The sequence below is a fragment of the Hyla sarda genome, chromosome 1 (assembly GCF_029499605.1).
Source record: "Hyla sarda isolate aHylSar1 chromosome 1, aHylSar1.hap1, whole genome shotgun sequence".
NCBI classification, from domain to species: Eukaryota; Metazoa; Chordata; class Amphibia; order Anura; family Hylidae; genus Hyla; species Hyla sarda.
Window position 1 is genome coordinate 433851746 of NC_079189.1, and position 19969 is coordinate 433871714.

Here is a 19969-nt window from a genome sequence, read left to right on the forward strand (position 1 = left end):
TCCAAAGGATAGGGGATAAGATGCCTGACCGCGGGAGTCCCGCCGCTGGGGACCTCCGTGATCTTGCACGTGGCAACCCGTTTGTAATCAGTCCCCGAAGCGTGCTCGCTCCGAATCTGATTACGGGCAATAACAGGGGGGGGGGGGGGGGGGGGGAAGCTTAGTGTGACGTCATGCTTGCGCCCCCGTGTGACGTCACGCTCCGCCCCTCAATGCAAGCCTATGGGAGGGGGCGTGACAGCTATCACGCCCCCTCCCGTTGGCTTGCATTGAGGGGAGGAGCGAGACATCACACGGGGGCGGGGGTGTGACGTTACACGCCGCCCGCCCTGTAGTCGCAGGTAATCAGTCCCAGAGCGAACACACTCCGGGGACTGATTACAAGCGGGGTGCCGCGTGCAAGATCACGGGGGTCCCCAGCGGCGGGACTCCTGCGGTCAGGCATCTCATCCCCTATCCTTTGGATAGGGGATACGATGTCTAAGCACCGGAGTACCCCTTTAAGCAGCCTTTTACATGGATCAGCAGAACTGCCTAGATAATCTTTGGATTGTTTGTGTGGCCCTTTACTTTCCTCATTGATGGCCGCAGATCCCCTCTTTACATGGGGCGATGTGCGTCTAACCATGAATTTCAGGACTGCATATACAATCTTATGAGTTGACAAACAAGCATTTTCTCATTCATCAGCTGATCTCTGGCCCTTCTACATGGGTCAATTCTCAGGAATGGGAATCTTGTGTTAAAGTGCTTGTAAAATATATCACTAAAACTTGCTATGTTAATTGTAATCCCTGAATATATCTAGATAGAGATATTAGAGAATATATATATATACATATATATATATATATATATAGATAGATAGATATAATGTGTGTGTGTAGAGAGAGAGAGAGACATATTTAGACATACTCATACTACCTTTATATATTTAAGTAAGCATATTACAGATTTATGCTCTGTTCAAGCTTGGTTTTACTTTTAGAATATAACTGTGTTACTGGACTTCTTGGGACAGATTTCTAATAAAGTACAAGGGACTGATCGAATTTCAAAGCAATTTAGGGATTTCTTGCTGCCCTTAAAAGGAAAAATAAATGGTGCTTAAAATAGGCTATGTTTTTCCTTTAAGGCTCAATTCACACCAGCAATTCTGAACGGCTGCCAGTCTCTTCAGCTAAACATCATCACATCAATTCCACTGAGGTGAATGGGATTTTTGCAGTCACAGTAACTACAGCTTGATTCAACAGTTACTTTTTAGTGGACAAGGAAAAAAGGCTTCATGACCTTCACTGCTCCGTCTTTAATCGCCAGCATATTAGTGAAAATCGATAGATAAAAGGTACATATATCAACTCAATGCAAATAAGTAATAAACTTATTATTCAAAGCCCATGAAGAATGTAATATTTTCAGGTTCTGGATCAAAACATTTTGACAAGATAAAATAGCTGGACTCCTTATTTACCTAGTATTAAAAGTGTCTCCCAGACTCCTTATTTACATAGTATCTAAAGTGCCCCCCAGACTCCTTATTTACATAGTATCTAAAGTGCCCCCCAGACTCTTTATTTACATAGTATCTAAAGTGCCCCCCAGACTCCTTATTTACATAGTATCTAAAGTGCCCCCCAGACTCCTTATTTACATAGTATCTAAAGTGCCCCCCAGACTCCTTATTTACATAGTATCTAAAGTGCCCCCCAGACTCCTTATTTACATAGTATCTAAAGTGCCCCCCAGACTCCTTATTTACATAGTATCTAAAGTGCCCCCCAGACTCCTTATTTACATAGTATCTAAAGTGCCCCCCAGACTCCTTATTTACATAGTATCTAAAGTGCCCCCCAGACTCTTTATTTACATAGTATCTAAAGTGCCCCCCAGACTCCTTATTTACATAGTATCTAAAGTGCCCCCAGACTCCTTATTTACATAGTATTTAAAGTGCCCCCCAGACTCCTTATTTACATAGTATCTAAAGTGCCCCCAGACTCCTTATTTACATAGTATTTAAAGTGCCCCCCAGACTCCTTATTTACATAGTATCTAAAGTGCCCCCCAGACTTCTTATTTACATAGTATCTAAAGTGTCCCCCAGACTCCTTATTTACATAGTATCTAAAGTGCCCCCAGACTTCTTATTTACATAGTATCTAAAGTGCCCCCCCAGACTCCTTATTTACATAGTATCTAAAGTGTCCCGCAGACTCCTTATTTACATAGTATCTAAAGTGCCCCCCAGACTCCTTATTTACATAGTATCTAAAGTGCCCCCCAGACTCCTTATTTACATAGTATCTAAAGTGCCCCCCAGACTCCTTATTTACATAGTATCTAAAGTGCCCCCCAGACTCCTTATTTACATAGTATCTAAAGTGACCCCAGACTCCTTATTTACATAGTATCTAAAGTGTCCCCTAGACTCCTTATTTACATAGTATCTAAAGTGCCCCCCAGACTCCTTATTTACATAGTATCTAAAGTGTCCCCTAGACTTCTTATTTACATAGTATCTAAAGTGCCCCCCAGACTTCTTATTTACATAGTATCTAAAGTGTCCCCCAGACTCCTTATTTACATAGTATCTAAAGTGCCCCCAGACTTCTTATTTACATAGTATCTAAAGTGCCCCCCCAGACTCCTTATTTACATAGTATCTAAAGTGTCCCGCAGACTCCTTATTTACATAGTATCTAAAGTGCCCCCCAGACTCCTTATTTACATAGTATCTAAAGTGCCCCCCAGACTCCTTATTTACATAGTATCTAAAGTGACCCCAGACTCCTTATTTACATAGTATCTAAAGTGTCCCCTAGACTCCTTATTTACATAGTATCTAAAGTGCCCCCCAGACTCCTTATTTACATAGTATCTAAAGTGTCCCCTAGACTTCTTATTTACATAGTATCTAAAGTGCCCCCCAGACTTCTTATTTACATAGTATCTAAAGTGTCCCCCAGACTCCTTATTTACATAGTATCTAAAGTGCCCCCAGACTTCTTATTTACATAGTATCTAAAGTGCCCCCCCAGACTCCTTATTTACATAGTATCTAAAGTGTCCCGCAGACTCCTTATTTACATAGTATCTAAAGTGCCCCCCAGACTCCTTATTTACATAGTATCTAAAGTGCCCCCCAGACTCCTTATTTACATAGTATCTAAAGTGACCCCAGACTCCTTATTTACATAGTATCTAAAGTGTCCCCTAGACTCCTTATTTACATAGTATCTAAAGTGCCCCTCAGACTCCTTATTTACATAGTATCTAAAGTGTCCCCTAGACTTCTTATTTACATAGTATCTAAAGTGCCCCCCAGACTTCTTATTTACATAGTATCTAAAGTGTCCCCCAGACTCCTTATTTACATAGTATCTAAAGTGCCCCCAGACTTCTTATTTACATAGTATCTAAAGTGCCCCCCCAGACTCCTTATTTACATAGTATCTAAAGTGTCCCGCAGACTCCTTATTTACATAGTATCTAAAGTGCCCCCCAGACTCCTTATTTACATAGTATCTAAAGTGCCCCCCAGACTCCTTATTTACATAGTATCTAAAGTGCCCCCCAGACTCCTTATTTACATAGTATCTAAAGTGACCCCAGACTCCTTATTTACATAGTATCTAAAGTGTCCCCTAGACTCCTTATTTACATAGTATCTAAAGTGCCCCCCCAGACTCCTTATTTACATAGTATCTAAACTGTCCCCCAGACTCCTTATTTACATAGTATCTAAAGTGCCCCCCCAGACTCCTTATTTACATAGTATCTAAAGTGTCCCCCAGACTCCTTATTCACTAGTATCTAAAGTGCCCCCAGACTTCTTATTTACATAGTATCTAAAGTGCCCCCCCAGACTCCTAATTTACATATTATCTAAAGTGTCCCCTAGTATCTAAAGTGTCCCGCAGACTCCTTATTTACATAGTATCTAAAGTGCCCCCCAGACTCCTTATTTACATAGTATCTAAAGTGCCCCCCAGACTCCTTATTTACATAGTATCTAAAGTGACCCCAGACTCCTTATTTACATAGTATCTAAAGTGTCCCCTAGACTCCTTATTTACATAGTATCTAAAGTGCCCCTCAGACTCCTTATTTACATAGTATCTAAAGTGTCCCCTAGACTTCTTATTTACATAGTATCTAAAGTGCCCCCCAGACTTCTTATTTACATAGTATCTAAAGTGTCCCCCAGACTCCTTATTTACATAGTATCTAAAGTGCCCCCAGACTTCTTATTTACATAGTATCTAAAGTGCCCCCCCAGACTCCTTATTTACATAGTATCTAAAGTGTCCCGCAGACTCCTTATTTACATAGTATCTAAAGTGCCCCCCAGACTCCTTATTTACATAGTATCTAAAGTGCCCCCCAGACTCCTTATTTACATAGTATCTAAAGTGCCCCCCAGACTCCTTATTTACATAGTATCTAAAGTGACCCCAGACTCCTTATTTACATAGTATCTAAAGTGTCCCCTAGACTCCTTATTTACATAGTATCTAAAGTGCCCCCCCAGACTCCTTATTTACATAGTATCTAAACTGTCCCCCAGACTCCTTATTTACATAGTATCTAAAGTGCCCCCCCAGACTCCTTATTTACATAGTATCTAAAGTGTCCCCCAGACTCCTTATTCACTAGTATCTAAAGTGCCCCCAGACTTCTTATTTACATAGTATCTAAAGTGCCCCCCCAGACTCCTAATTTACATATTATCTAAAGTGTCCCCTAGTATCTAAAGTGTCCCCTAGACTCCTTATTTACATAGTATCTAAAGTGTCCCCTAGACACAGACTATTTACATAGTATCTAAAGTGCCCCCAGACTCCTTATTTACATAGTATTTAAAGTGTCCCCCTAGACTCCTTATTTACATAGTATCTAAAGTGCCCCCAGACTCCTTATTTACATAGTATCTTAGGTATCCCCCAGACTCCTTATTTACATAGTATCTAAAGTGCCCCCCAGACTCCTTATTTACATAGTATCTTAAGTGTCCCCCAGACTCCTTATTTACATAGTATCTAAAGTGTCCCCCAGACTCCTTATTTACATAGTATCTAAAGTGTCCCCAGACTCCTTATTTACATAGTATCTAAACTGTCCCCCAGACTCCTTATTTACATAGTATCTAAAGTGCCCCCCCCCAGACTCCTTATTTACATAGTATCTAAAGTGTCCCCCAGACTCCTTATTCACTAGTATCTAAAGTGCCCCCAGACTTCTTATTTACATAGTATCTAAAGTGCCCCCCCAGACTCCTAATTTACATATTATCTAAAGTGTCCCCTAGTATCTAAAGTGTCCCCTAGACTCCTTATTTACATAGTATCTAAAGTGTCCCCTAGACACAGACTATTTACATAGTATCTAAAGTGCCCCCAGACTCCTTATTTACATAGTATTTAAAGTGTCCCCCTAGACTCCTTATTTACATAGTATCTAAAGTGCCCCCAGACTCCTTATTTACATAGTATCTTAAGTGTCCCCCAGACTCCTTATTTACATAGTATCTAAAGTGCCCCCCAGACTCCTTATTTACATAGTATCTAAAGTGTCCCCCAGACTCCTTATTTACATAGTATCTAAAGTGTCCCCCAGACTCCTTATTCACTAGTATCTAAAGTGCCCCCCAGACTCCTTATTTACATAGTATCTAAAGTGTCCCCTAGACTCCTTATTTACATAGTATCTTAAGTGTCCCCTAGACTCCTTATTTACATAGTATCTAAAGTGTCCCCTAGACTCCTTATTTACATAGTATCTAAAGTGCCCCCCAGACTCCTTATTTACATAGTATCTAAAGTGCCCCCCAGACTCCTTATTTACATAGTATCTAAAGTGTCCCCCAGACTCCTTATTTACATAGTATCTAAAGTGCCCCCCAGACTTCTTATTTACCTAGTAAATACCTAGTAGCTCTGATTTACCTGGCATCTGTCAGGTAGGCACATTTGCACAATAAATTCATCACTTATTGCTTTGATTGTACATGATCACTATCCGGTCCATGGTGTGCAAACAACACAGAGAAACATGCAGAAATTGCTGCAGACTGACAGTAAATGGGAGACAACATATCCTATCTCATTTATTTCTACGCTTAGCGTCCCTTAAATGTTTTTTTTTTCCATCTGACAAAGTTAAGTCTCTCAACGGCAACCTCCATAACAGGGACCCCAGTCTCCTGTTAAAACATAGCAATTCGTGTATGCCTTCCACTGCTCCATTCATTCTCTATGGGAGCTGAGGGAAACAAACACTGTACTCCATAGCTGTTTCCACGGCTCCCATAGAGAATCAAAACAGTGAAGGGATTGGAGACTGGGGTCACCAATCTCAAGATTGGGGGGGGGGGGGCAGCAGTCTAACCATCCGCGATCAGCTAGCTATCCCTTATCCTTTTTAACACACTACAATAAATACCTATTACAATGAGAAACAGGTTTCCCTTTAGACAAATGTTTATATTTCTCCAATGCCCCTCTAGAAATAACATTGTATTATATATAAATGTATGGTTAATGTTGTACAGTGCTGCTTAAATGTTTCACACATATGCACAAATATATGTCAAGTGTCCGACCAGTATGCTTATGGTTTCATGGATGATTCAGGATAAGCTGCCTTGTGTACATGACAAGTAGCACTATTTATAGCATTATTGCTGTATGCCCAGCTATATGTCTGCATCCCGACAAAAAAAAAATGCCGACATGTACTGAGGTGCAAAACAGCGGGTTTCTTCGCTTGCAGCACTTGAGTATTGCAAAAGAAACTCGTAGGAGTATGAAATGGCCCAAATGTAGTCACATTCACAGAAGATGGCATCCTGCTTGCCCCAAATAGCAACAGCATGAAGGACATAATAAAACAGTACTGAAGAGTCTAAGCTGTGAATTACGCCCTGGGGTTAGATTTTATATTCACAGTGAGCTCTTGTGTAATCCTGTTTGCTTCTGATGCTCTTCAGTTAGTCCCCCTCCCATCTCACTCATCACACCTCCCCTCTTCATAGGATTGTATGGACTGCATGTAATCTCATCCCTCAGTGAGCGGTTAGTCCATTTTGAAAACCTAAGACGTAACTGAGCTATTCTAGCAGCCTGAATGAAATTCTAGCAGCCTCATAAGAGGAGAAATAAGATTTTTTTTCTCTATTAAGACATGTTACATTCTTTTTTACATTCACTTTCATGCAAAATTTTCAGAAATGATAGAGACCATTTAGTTTTTGAACCATGGAAATGCAGGGAGGATATAGACACTCCATGCAGATCTGCAGACATTCCTAACCAATGAAGCACTCTGTCAACACATTTGGTGCCAAGTATGTCAGATGTATAAGCAATTGTTCTTACTATAAAATGGTCTTGTGAGCACCTACATTAAGGACACAAAGTACCTGTACCAGCAAGGCAGGGAGGCCCACACTTCTGTATAAAGGTTAGCTATTTTTCTATGACGGATTCTTTACATTGATATTCTTATCTGTGTAAACCTATGTGATCAATAATCAGAAATAATGCCTTTTGTCCTGTAATTGTATAGTGTATTTCTTCTAGATTTCGATTTTGTTATACAACATTGTCACATTATTAATAACCTTGTTCCTCCAACCAAATATGGACACGACTTTGCTTCTAAATTATGTGCTGTAGCAGTGTGTTGTCTTTCTCTTGTAAGGTCTCCAATTTACGCTTCACTCTTCTCCTGTCTTATGTATTGGGTGCTGAAAGTAGCTGTCACAGTGGTCAGCCATACTAGCTGCCATGGACTACTATTTGATCACACAGCATTCTCAATATCTCATCCACCATTAGCAGCCAGCGACAGTAAGAGAACCCTTCTTCCCTATCATTCTCACATGCCCCATTTTTATATTAATTTGGGATTCAGAGGTGTCTTTCTAGCTTTTTCTGGCCCTTTACAAGAAGAATCAGAACTTTAAGCGCCCATAGAGTTTCTTCCTTTTTATAATTTACTTAGTAGCATGGTGTAACCCAATTAAAGGGGTATTTGGGGAGTCGCTTTAATATTTAATTGCGCTCAAGCAGGTTATACAAAAAAAAAACAAAAAAAACTATACTTTCTTTCCTCACTCACCTGCTGCTGCTGGAATCATGGAGCTCCAGTCTTGCTACACAGGACTTCCAGGATTGGGGTTGGCACTTGCTTAGCAATTCCACTTCAACCACTGATCTGCCCAGTGGGTAATTCCACAAGCTAACCCTTACCCCAGAAGTGCTGCGCAGTGAGACCAGGCTCCATCCAAAAGGCAGTGGTGGGAGCAAGGTAGGTAAGTTAATGTTTTTTTTTTCTTATTACCATCTGTCTGAGCACACTTAAACATCAGTTAATCCCACGAAATAGACATTTAAACAAGCAAGTAATTCTTGTGAGCATTTTGCTATAGTGATTAAAAACGTAGCCAAATAGGGTTAATAAAAATGAATATAGTAGAAATAACTTAATGTATAGGAGGAACAGACATTGGTTATGGGTTATCATAAACAGAACAGCAATGACATTAAAGCTGCCTGCCTTATATTGCGTAGGTCTCATGCCACCACAGTCACAGCTCAAGCCTGTAAAGGTATAGACCTTACAAGATCTCTGAAGATGTCCTGTGGTATCTTGCACCAAGATGTAAGCAGCAGATCCTTTCGCATTAAAGTGGGATCTGCATGGAGCAGACCTGAATTTAGAGGAACTTCTTGTCATGTTCCTCAGACCATTCGGGAACAATTTTGGCAGTTTTAAAGAGGGCACTGCTATCTGCTGGCTTGCTTTCCTTTTATAAGATATCCTGGCACCATTTGTACTCCAACTAAGTGAAGCATACACACCTGGCTGCCAATGTGGCGTAAAGTAAGACATAGTTCACCTGGCCAATCATTATTTCTCCATGGTTCGGTTTTGATGCTCATGTTCCCATTATGCTACTCTCCTTATGTGGTTCCAACACAGCATCCTAGCTATTGGCCACAGACCTTACCTATGGCCACAGCCAGCTGCTAGGAAGCAGGACAGTTCCTCCTGTTCTGCTTTCATGTTCTGCTACAGATCTGCTGGATATGACCTCAACTCTCCTACTATAGGATCCTCCAGCAACAAAATCCATGCTTCCAGAAGTTAAGGGTAAAGATCATGGATTCTCCAAACTGCTTGCCCCAAGTAGATAATGGCTCTGGTATGTGACAGTAACACATTATAGGTATTTTCTGCAGTACACAGAGGTTCAGCATGGGTTATTCTGAATGGCAAGCATTAACTTTTCTAACAATTAATAAACAACCTACAAAACCAAGAAGTCCCCCTTAAATATATGAAAAAATGTATTGGTACACCATAATATGCAAAATTGTAAACTTTATTATCAATACACAATTTTAAATAGTACAGAACAGCCCATTAGTTCCCATCCCATAAAACATATATCACATGACCAGACAGGTTAAAAACAGATGGTGGGGGAACACCAATGAGTATCTAAAGACAATAGTCTATTCTTGATGTCTAAATTGACAAATAGCTACACTTACGAAATATACAAATGTGTACAGGCTTATTAGCTATGGAAACCAATGGCTACAATCATAACTCAATGTACAGAGTAATGTGCTCCCTTCTCAGGGGGTAGCGCTATGTCAGGCTACACATGTACCAAAACTATATTACTTGATATCCAATCATAATAACACTGAATTCAAATGCAAAAAATACCGACCAGTAGTGTTGGCGATATCTACTCCGGTGCTCCCCCACCTCACACTCCAACGTGTTTGAGTATGAGGTGGGGGGAACACCGGAGTAGATATCGCCAACACTACTGGTCGGTATTTTTTGCATTTGAATTCAGTGTTATTATGATTGGATATCAAGTAATATAGTTTTGGTACATGTGTAGCCTGACATAGCGCTACCCCCTGAGAAGGGAGCACATTACTCTGTACATTGAGTTATGATTGTAGCCATTGGTTTCCATAGCTAATAAGCCTGTACACATTTGTATATTTTGTAAGTGTAGCTATTTGTCAATTTAGACATTAAGAATAGACTATTGTCTTTAGATACTCATTGGTGTTCCCCCTACATCTGTTTTTAACCTGTCTGGTCATGTGATATATGTTTTTATGGGATGGGAACTAATGGGCTGTTCTGTACTATTTAAAATTGTGTATTGATAATAAAGTTTACAAGTTTGCATATTATGGTGTACCAATACATTTTTTTCATATATTTAAGGGGGGCTTGGTTTTTTAGGTTGTTTGTGAATTGATTCATACCCCCTTATGTTTCAGGTGACATAAGAAACTTATATATGTGGTCATTTATTTAGGTTGTCTTTTCTAACAATTAGCAATGTGCTGTGCCTTGGATACCCATCACCCTGTCAATAGTTCTCTGGTTGTCCTTCCATGGACCATTTTTGGTAGGTAATAACCACTGCATACTGGAAACACCTCACATGATGTACTGCTGTGGACATGCTCTGACAAAACGAATTGGCCCTTGTCAATATTAATAAGATCTTCATGCTTACCCATTTTCCTGCTGCCAAAACATCAACATCAAGAATGGACCACTTACTACCTAATATATCCCACCCCTTGACAGGAACCATTGTCAAGACTATCACTGTTATTCATTTCACTTTTCAGTGGTTTCAATGAACGGCGTACAAAGCAGTTTAAGGGCTCATTCACATGGTGTAAGAATAAACATGTTCATTCTTATAGCAGAATCCGCTTGGAAATGCATTTCTGAGCAGTCCCAGTGCAGGCTTGTTCTGCCAGCGCCTGATGCCCATGAAATGTCCAGATGGAATTTTTCCGGATGGACATTTTGCCTTGTGAATGGACCTTCATTGTACACACTAATATATATTCTATACAGGCTCTGATCCGATCTTTGCGAGTGTGACTACTGAGCAAGGGCCAGGGATACCTTATTCTGTCTGATGTTACATATTGTAGCAGCTTTAGCTTTATGTAAATTGTTTGTCAGTGCAGAGGTAAAAGCAAGTCTGAGTGTTATCCGATGAGGCGGCCTCCCATTACTGAGCAGACTTGGTAACCACCCACCTAACTACAAAATGTCCTTGAAGGCACTTGTATTTCTTGTTGTTCTTTCTCATCAGTTGTCAGTGAGTATTGCAATTACTGCCTGTTCATGCAATGTAAAATCCTGACATGGGGTCTCTACAAAAATGGAATTCTGCAATAAGACATTGACAGGCTGTTTCACTGCTGGTTATACTTCATACTTGTCTTGCTAGGTTAACTCACCTTATGAAATCACAATATTAATAATAAAAGAAAATAAATTAATATCACTATACTACACAACTTATTCATAGGTGTGAAAACACAATACGGTTCTGGTGTGTATAATGTGGTTAAGATAATGATGTAAAAATTTCATCAATTTGAGACATGTCTCAAAATGTCTCACATTCTACATGAGCTAAAGACCCAGGGTACAGTATGGATACTGCAGGAGCATACACCCTGCTCTCTAACCATACATTCCGTAATGTCTCCTGGCAGCTTGCCACAGATTTACCTAATGCTACCTGCTAATTGCACTAGTTGAAGGTAATTTGAAAGCAGCATCACCTGCACTAACCTGAATATACAGATTGATAGTGTGGGGGATGCTGATTTAAATACATTCTACCTTGAAAAAAATCAATTCAGCCATTCGTGAGCAAGCTGTATTTTTTCTTATATGCAAATTTAATTTTCTGAGCAATGGAGGCGGTCTCTTCCCTTTGGAGCAAGGCTAGGGTATTGCTCAGAAGGTTGGAGACTGCCTCCATTAAAACAGATTGCTCAGGATTGGCTAAACCGATTTTTTTTTCCAGCTAAAGTGCATTTAAATCAGCATCACCCGCACTATTAGCCTTTATATTCGGGTTAGTGCAGGTGATGGTGCTGTCAGTTTCCTTTTAAGCACCATATAGTGGCATAATTTACTACAGAGCATTATTAGGACACCATGTGAGATTCATAAGACATTAGTTCTATAGGGACATTGCATGGAGAATTATTAGAAACTATGGGGCAAATTTCTTAAAACCTGTCCAGAGGAAAAGTTAGCAACCAATCAGATCACTTCTTTCATTTTTCAGAAGCCATTTAAAAAAATGAAGGAAGCAATCTGATTTGTTTGCTATGGGCAGGTTTTGGATGTAGAATTTAGACGTAATAAAAAAGAAATAAAAAAGAAAGGAAAGAATCCCACAAATTCTGCTCTGGGTTGCACGAGCCTTGATATGGTCCCGATATATAGACACAAACTTTATGTACTCACTCTAGTTCTAGTTTTATTTAGTCATCATTCAACAGAAAAGAGATTCATTGATCTGAAGCAATTAAATGTCTCTACCTCCAGACATGTTATTTCCTGAGTGTACTTTATTTCCATAGTATAAAGGACATAAAAACATAGAATGTGTTTGGAGATAAGAAAACATTTGACCCATCTAGTCTAGACCCCAGAAAACATAGTACAGAATACAAAACAACTGGGCTCTTAGAGACTAAATCACACAGAAAGCTATGCCTGAGCAGAAAGCCACCTCTTTTAGTCCAAATTCCAAAAGTATTTGTTAAAAACATTTTTATTACTAGCACAAAGTGATGTTATTATATTGTTTTTAACTGTGCCTACTTTCCGTTGTGGTCATTTATAGGGGACGCATATGGGGCAGGGCTAGGGGCTTAGATAGATTTTTCTATATTTATTTTATTGTTCATTTATTTATACTTTACACTTTTATATATGTTTATACAATATTTTACATTTTGTGGTCATAAAATAAATGTTTATTGATGATACATTTGTAAATTGTGGAGCTGTGATAAGCAGTGGTGATAATACCCCATCCATGCCTTCTCTCTGGAAAGCCTGGCTGTCACTGATGGCCGGCTCTCTTCTCTAGCAGTGGCACCATTTCCATGCCACTGCAATATTCTGCAATTAGAGTTCATTGCCGACTGTCTGCACATATATAGATCAGTGTTGGTATTAGGACAGTGGGGTAAGTCAGGCATGGATTATTATCTGGATTGTGAGCACAATGGGATATAAAATCACTATGAGCACAATGGTGTGAACGGAAGGCCTGCAGAGGTCTCTACCAGCCTAACCTTGGCATTGTATTTTTTATGTGTCTTTGGTGATGTATAAACAGCCAGTGACCCACCGATTTATCAAAACCTGTGTAGAGGAAGCATTGTGCAGTTGCCCATAGCAACCAATCAGATCACTTCTTTCATTTTTAAAAAGGCCTTGTAAACATAAAAGAAGCAATCTGGTTGCTATGGGCAACTACACAATTCTTCCTCTACACAGGTTTTGATAAATCTCCCCCATATGATCTAAGGGCGGTTGACAAGCAGTTAAACTATATAGTCCAGAAGAAACAATTCTTGGAAGTTGTACGTTTTGCGGTATAATTGTAGATGACTTTTCTGTTTTCCTACAAACAAAAAGCTCTGTCATCTTTCACCAACATGTCTCATTGACAAGAGCTACTTAGTATAGAACAGGTTACAGCAAGGTCAGTGTAGATGGGTGGGTCACTGGCTGTTTATACATCACCAAAGACACATAAAAAATACAATGCCAAGGTTAGGCTGGTAGAGACCTCTGCAGGCCTTCCGTTCACACCATTGTGTTCATAGTGATTTTATATCCTCCTGTGCTCACAATCCAGATAATAATCCATGCCTGACTTACCCCACTGTCCTAATACCAACACTGATCTAGTCCTGGGGCGTCACTCTGACATTGGTTATCTTTTTGTGTTGTTCCAACAGATTCCTAGATGTGAGGTAACAACAGTCTCTTTTACTTATTAACTGACAGTGTAAACAGAAGCAAGACATTTGTTAATGTTTACACACCTCTCTATTTCCAGTAAATATCAGAGCAGCCGGACAGTGTATGTGACAGTGCAAGGTGAGGGCATGCCCAAAAAGGCCTAGCAGAGCCTAACATTATGTAATATGTCCTGGGAGTTGGTGGGCATTTCATGGTTACCCTGAGCAAGCTGGTTAAACATGTATGAGTATATTAAAGGAGACCTCTAACAGAAGCACAGCCTGCTCTCACTGCCATCTTTGTCTATCAGTCTGGACTTTTGTTATGTATACTGTACTCCCTTCCCTGCATTTTAGCCCCCTGTCTGCTTCCGATTAGATACTATATTGTATTTTAGATTTTAACCCTGCTTTATATTCCTCAGTGCTCCACTATTTACCTCATCATTTCTGTGCAAAGCTCATTTGTTAAAATATTCGCAACCTTTTGGCCAGGTTATGCTGAGCTTGGATCTTTTAATGAAGTGGGCAATGGGACCGTATGAAAGGTTTGTTTTCAAGGGGAACAAAGCCATCAACAACCTATATAAAGATGTTACATGACTCCTGACACTATCAGCTATTACACTGTGTTGTAGCTTATATACATTTAAACTAAGTGACAGACGCACTTTAACCCCTTAAGGACATTGGATGTACATCCTTGTTCCCTGGTGCTTAAAGGGGTAGTCCAGTGGTGAAAAACTTATCCCCTATCCTAAGGATAGGGGATAAGTTTAAGATCGCAGGGGGTCCGACCGCTGGGGCCCCCTGCGATCTCTCTGTACAGGGCCCCGGCTCTCCAGCCAGATAGCGGGTGTCGACCCCCGCACGAAGCGGCGGCCGACACGCCCCCTCAATACATCTCAATGACAGAGCCGGAGATTGCCCGAAGGCAGCTTCGGCTCTGCCATAGAGTTGTATTGAGGGGGCGTGTCGGCCGCCGCTTCGTGCGGAGGTCGACACGCCCCCTTCCCGCGGGCTGTCGGGGCTCCGTACAGGAGATCGCAGGGGGCCCCAGCAGTCGGACCCCCCGCGATCTGCAACTTATCCCCTATCCTTAAGATAGGGGATAAGTTGTTCACCACTGAGTCACCACTGGACTACTCCTTTAACATAACGGGATGGACATTTACATCCTGAGCTGCATTCTGTCTATGAAGTGAGCGAGAAGGAAGAAAACTAAATGAAAATTGGCTGCAACCAAAACCCACTGTATGCTTTAAAGGGGTACTCTGCCCCTAGACATCTTATCCCCTATCCAAAGGATAGGGGATAAGATGTCTGATCGCAGGGGTCCCGCCGCTGGGGACCCCCACGATCTCTCCTGCAGCCCCCTGTGTCATCTGCTGCAGGGAGAGAAGTACGCTCCATGCCTGATGACGGCTGATACAGGGCCGTAGTATCGTGAGGTTACAGCCCACCCCCTCAATGCAAGTCTTTGGGAGGGGGCATGGAGACTGTCACACCCACTCCCATAGACTTGCATTGAGGGGGTGGGCCGTGACCTCACAATACTCCGGCCCTGTATCAGCCATCATCAGGCACGAACCCCCCCGCAATCTCTCCTGGAAACCCCCGCAATCTCTCCTGCAGCACCCTGTGTCATCTGCTGCAGGGAACTTTGCTCTCTGCAGCAGATGACACAGGATCCTGCAGGAGGGATGGCGGGGGTTCTGAGCGGCGGGACCCCCACGTTCAGACCTATCCTTTGGATAGGGGATAAGATAGGGGCGGAGTACCCCTTTAATGGTCTATTCACACGTACAGTATTTTGCACAGATTTGAGGCGCAGGATTTTCTGCTGCAGATTTCAATGTAAACTGAATGACTGAACACAGCATCAAATCCTGCGCATCAAATCTGCGTAGAGTATTGTACGTGTAAATAGACCCTAAGGGGTTAAAAGGGTGTTATGATTTTTACCAGATGATGATCATTCAGTGTGTGACGATGAGTAATATAGTTTTCAACATTTTTATACTTAGTGATGGATGTAGGCATTCATCACTTTCCACACACTCTTCAAATGGACAAGAGCATGGTGTGAAAGTACTTGGATCAGTATATACATGCATGAATAGGGGTGGATATGAATAAAACAGTGGCTTCTATTTCTCTGATATGACACGGACTTGGAGTTAAAGCACTTGGGTTTACACTAATCCCATCCAGCCCTGTTTCATGTAAAAGGTTTAGATGAATGCTGTTACTATAATCAATCCATGCATTCAGATCCCACAGCAATACTGATTCTTTACATAAAATATGTACATGCTTGGCCTTGCTTGCAAATGAAAACGTTTACATATAAGGGATACTCATGCCTTGCTCCTGGTATTCCAACTATGCACAGTCCCCTGATCAGTGCTTCTTGGTGCTGTCTCAATATAAAGGAGATACCTGCTCAGCCAATTGTTGTGGTCTACAGCAGCGACCTATCTTAGCCACTGTCTGAATGGTAGTGGGAGGGGGTTTGGGCAGAGCAGCCAAGCACTTAAAACATCTTTTTTGGGGCACCAGACAGACCTTTTAACCTTCAAGTCTATATTAAAATTACATTTATCATTGGTTTGACCCTGTTTTTGTGGTGTTGATTTTTCACAGTTGTTGTTTAGAGACTTTTCATTGCTTTAGATGCTTTTTCTAAAATTGTGTAGCCATGTCATAGTCTGGTAAACTTTTGCAGTGGCCATGAACTTAACCCCTTAAGGACCCAGGCTTTTTCCGTTTTTTCATTTTCAATTTTTCCTCCTTAACTTTAAAAAATCATAACTCTTTAAAATTTTCACCTAAAATTCTATATGATGGCTTATTTTTTGCATCACTAATTCTACTTTGTAATAACATTAGTCATTTTACCCAAAAATTTACGGTGAAACAGGAAAAAAAAATCAATGTGCGACAAAATTGATGATAAAACACTATTTTGTAAATTTTGGGGGCTTCCGTTTTTACGCAGTACATTTTTCAGCAAAAATGATACCTTATCTTTATTCTGTAGGTCCATACGGTTAAAATGATCCCCTACTTATATAGGTTTGATTTTGTCGTACTTCAGAAAAAAATCATGAATACATGCAGGAAAATTTATACGTTTAAAATGGTCATCTTCTGACGCCTATAATTTTTCTATTTTTATGTGTTCAGGGCGCTAAGAGGGCTCATTTTTTGCGCCGTGATCTGAAGTTTTTAGCGGTACCATTTTTGTTCTGATCAGACTTTTTGATCACTTTTTATACACTTTTTTGTGGTATAAAAAGTGATCAAAAATGCGCTATTTTGGACTTTGGAATTTTTTTGCGCGTACGCCATTGAACGTGCGGTTTATAAAGCGGTATATTTTAATAATTCGGACATTTCCGCACGCGGCGATACCACATATGTTTATTTATTATTTTTTTTTATTCTTGGAAATGCCTGGTGATTCAAACTTTTATTAGGGGAAGGGATAATTGAAAGGGTTAATGATTTTTTTTTACACTTTTCTTATGCAATATTATAGCTCCTATAGGGGGCTATAACATTGCATGTACTGATCTTTTACACTGATTGATCCATCTCCGTAGGAATGGATCAATCAGTGTTTTCGGCGATTGAATGCTCAAGCCTGGATCTCAGGCGTGAAGCATTCATTCGGCGATCGGACTGCAGGAAGGAAGGTAAGAGACCTCCTCCTGTGCTACAGCTGTTCTGGATGCTGCGATTATACTGCGGCGATCCCGAACAGCTCCCTGAGCTAACCGGCAACTTTCACTTTCGTTTTTAGCTGCGTGGCTCAGCTTTGAGCGCGCGGCTAAAGGGTTAATAGCGCGCACTTCCGCGATCAGTGCAGCGCGCTATTAGAGGCGGGTGCCGGCTTCACTATGACGCCGGGCCCGCCACGATATGATGCAGGGTCACCGTGTGACCCCGTGTTATATCGCAGGACTGGGACCCAGGACGTACTCATACGTCCTGGGTCTTTAAGAGGTTAAAGGGGTACTCTGGTGGAAAACATATATATATTTTTTTTTTTTTATCAACTGGTGCTAGAAAGTTAAACAGATTTATAAATTACTTCTATTTAAAAATCTTAATCCTTCCAGTACTTATCAGCTACATAATACAGAGGAAGTTATTTTCTTTTTTAATTTCTTTTCTGTCCACGGTACTCTCTGCTGACACCTCTGTCCATGTAAAGAACTGTCCAGTGCAGGAGCAAATCTCCATAGCAAACCTATCCTGCTCTGGACAGTTGTGGACTGTTGACAATTGGGAGCACTGTGGTCAGACAGAAAATAAATTCAAAAAGAAAAGATTTTCCTGTGGAGCATACAGCAGCTGATAAGTACTGAAAGGATTAAGATTTTTAATTAGAAGTAATTTACAAATTTGTTTAACTGGCACCAGTTAATTAAAAAAAAAAATGTTTTCCACCCGAGTACCCCTTTAACATGCACAATTTGTCGCTAAGCCCTCACTGTTTTACAAATCTACACCTGCCCTGTGGACAGCATTTGTAAAAAGTCACAAAGTTTGAAAAAAGTGGAACTATACAAAGTGGTGTACTAAAGTGGAATATGAAAAGAATGTATACTAGCACCATATTTATTAAATGCACATACACCATACCACCACACAAAATAAAAGGTGAAGAAAAATGATTTATCCACACCCCCTTGGTGTTTTTCTGGCATTTTCTTCATAGGCTTTTCAACACACCAGAAAAAGACACAAACAAAAAGCTAATAAATGAGCTTGAAACATATTCATCTTATAGCCAATTTTAAGATTTTATAGCTAATTTCTACGGGTTTTTTAAGATCATATTGTACACTTTATATGTTGTCCAGCTCTATGTGGAAAAGCCAGAACTGCTGTGTGATGTGAATGCATTCATTATAATAACAGCATTCGCCTAAACCTTTTACATGAAACAGGGCTGGATGGGATTAGTGTAAACACAAGCGCTTTAGCTCCTGTTCTGATTATAAACAGTGACTTTGTGATACACCCCATCAGACACAGACGTGTACTGTACAGTTACCTTTTGAGACCCTATACTTTTATATTAGGGAACTGCAGTACAGGCAGTTTTATCATCAGGTTTCTTACTTAAAGTATTCCACTCATATAGATACAATTCCTATTGATACTACGCTGCTCAAAAAATAAAGGGAACACTTAAACAACACAATGTAACTTCAAGTCAATGACACTTCTGTGAAATCACACTGTCCACTCAGGAAGAAACACTGATTGACAATCAATTTCACATGCTGTTGTGCAAATGGAACAGACAACAGGTGGAAATTATAGGCAATTAGTAAGACACCCCCAATAAAGGAGCGGTTATTCAGGTGGTAACCATAGACCACTTCTCAGTTCCTATGGTTCCTGGCTTATGTTTTCGTCACGTTTGAATGCTGGCGGTGCTTTCACTCTAGTGGTAGCCTGAGATGGAGTCTATAAACCAACACAAGTGGCTCAGGTAGTGCAGCTCATCCAGGATGGCACATCAATGGGAACTGTGGCAATAAGGTTTGCTGTGTCTGTCAGCGTAGTGTCCAGAGCATGGGGGCGCTACCTTTTGAGACCCTATACTTTTATATTAGGGAACTGCAGTACAGGCAATTTTATCATCAGGTTTCTTACTTAAAGTATTCCACTCATATAGATACAATTCCTATTGATACTACACTGCTCAAAAAATAAAGGGAACACTTAAACAACACCATGTAACTTCAAGTCAATCACACTTCTGTGAAATCACACTGTCCACTCAGGAAGCAACACTGATTGACAATCAATTTCACATGCTGTTGTGCAAATGGAACAGACAACAGGCGAAAATTATAGGCAATTAGTAAGACACCCCCAATAAAGGAGCGGTTATTCAGGTGGGGACCATAGACCACTTCTCAGTTCCTATGGTTCCTTAATTATGTTTTTGTCACGTTTGAATGCTGGCGGTGCTTTCACTCTAGTGGTAGCCTGAGATGGAGTCTACAACCCACACAAGTGGCTCAGGTAGTGCAGCTCATCCAGGATGGCACATCAATGCGAACTGTGGCAATAAGGTTTGCTGTGTCTGTCAG

The 19969-nt window shown here is 40.6% G+C and overlaps 2 protein-coding genes across 3 annotated transcripts in view; one reads left to right on the forward strand and one right to left on the reverse strand.

Annotated features, from left to right (window-relative positions):
- Nucleotides 1-19969, reverse strand: part of RSPH14 (radial spoke head 14 homolog) — a 267776-nt gene that overhangs the window by 144513 nt on the left and 103294 nt on the right. The gene's annotated exons all lie outside the window — the stretch shown is intronic.
- The window catches only part of GNAZ (G protein subunit alpha z), a 141307-nt gene that overhangs the window by 81582 nt on the left and 39756 nt on the right, over nt 1-19969 (forward strand). The gene's annotated exons all lie outside the window — the stretch shown is intronic.